This window comes from Octopus bimaculoides, chromosome 24, assembly GCF_001194135.2.
Source record: "Octopus bimaculoides isolate UCB-OBI-ISO-001 chromosome 24, ASM119413v2, whole genome shotgun sequence".
Lineage (NCBI taxonomy): Eukaryota > Metazoa > Mollusca > Cephalopoda > Octopoda > Octopodidae > Octopus > Octopus bimaculoides.
Window position 1 is genome coordinate 19,444,317 of NC_069004.1, and position 1,881 is coordinate 19,446,197.

The window sequence follows — 1,881 nt, forward strand, 5'->3', positions numbered from 1 at the left end:
GTTGTGAGTGTTTATTGAGCGAAAACACCTAAAACTCCACAAGGCTCCGGCAGGGGATGGTGGCGAACCCTGCTGTACTCTTCCACCACAACTTTCTCTCACTCTTACTTCCTGTTTCTGTTGTGCCTGTAATTCAAAAGGGTCAGCTTTGTCACACTGTGTCACGCTGAATATCCCCGAGAACTACGTTAAAGGTACACGTGTCTGTGGAGTGCTCAGCCACTTGCACGTTAATTTCACGAGCAGGCTGTTCCGTTGATCGGATCAACTGGAACCCTCGACGTAGTAAGCGACGGAGTGCCAACAAACAAACAACTTTACAACAAACGAAAATATTTTGGCACTCTTTGTGTTTACGGAAAAAAAGAAAGAAGTTTAAAAGGCGCAAGCATGGCTGTGTGGAAAGACGTTTGCTTTCCAACAACATGGTTCTGGGTTCAGTCCTACTGCAATGGGCAAGAGGCTTCTACAATAGTCCCAGGCCAATTAAAGCTTTGTGAGTGTTTACGGTAGATGAAAACTAAAAGAAGCCCGTCGTGTGTGTGTGCGTGCGTGCATGTGTGTATAGCTTTATGTTTGTCCCCCACCACCGCTTGACCATGTTGGTTTGTTTACGTCATCCATAACATAGCGGTTCGGCAAAAAAGATCGATAAAATAGGTATCAAGCTTTAAAACAAAAAAAAATAGGCACTGGGGAGGATTCATTCTCCTAAAACTCTTCCAGGCGGTACCCAGCATGGCCGTGGTCTAATTAATGACTGAAAGAAGTAAACGATAGCAGATTGATATATTTTACATTATTTACATTTGACGGATATTTGTTCTCGTCTTGTTTGTTGTTAACAACGTTTCGGCTGATATACCCTCCAGCCTTCTTCAAGTGTCTTGGGGAAATTTCGAACCTAGGTTCTCATTCCTGAGGTATTTTTCAATGTTATTATTATTATTATTATTAGTGTTCAGGTCACTGCTTGGAATCGAACTCAGAATCTTGGGGTTAGTAGCCGAAACGTGTTAACAACAACCAAGATGAGGACAAATATCTGTATAATGTAAATAATGTACAGAATTCCTCATCTCTTAAATATAGAACTGATGTATTTTAGTCTATTAATAAAATTAATTTAACAATTATATAACGGAACAGCTATTTGCCATCAAGAATCACCAGAAAAATGCTAAACTCGGCTTTCATTTATTTGGTGAAGACTCAAAATTTTCATTGTACCACGTTGACCTGGTTACTATGAAGATTGTTGTCATTGACAACAGGTCACTAGTAAGATTGTTATCTGTGTCCAGGTCACAGCTGTACAATGAAAATTTTGATACCTCATGAAATAAGTGAAAAGTGAATTTGTGTTCTAGATGGCTAAAAAGTGTGCCTCTCTGATCATGTTTCCTCAGATTTTAGAGAAATGGATATTTTTTAATGAAATTTTCTAGGTGCAGGACTAGCTGTGTGGTAAGTAGCTTGCTTACCAACCACATGGTTCTGGGTTCAGTCCCACTGCATGGCACCTTGGGCAAGTGTCTTCTACTATAGCCTTGTGAGTGGATTTAGTAGACGGAAACTGAAAGAAGCCCATCATATATATAAATATGTATATATATATATATGTACATATATATATATATACATATACATATATATACATATATATACATATACAAACAATATATGAGTATATGCATATATACGGCCTCAAACATCTCATACCTTCGCGCTTTAGTTTGCCCTCTATTATTTATCTTGTTTCTCTCCATGAAATTCAATTGAATTCAGTTGTTGTCTTAAATTCATACTTATTCATTTTCTAAGCTTCCTAAATTCATGCTACGTTATATTCTATTCACCTAGAATTCATTGCTCTTTTAA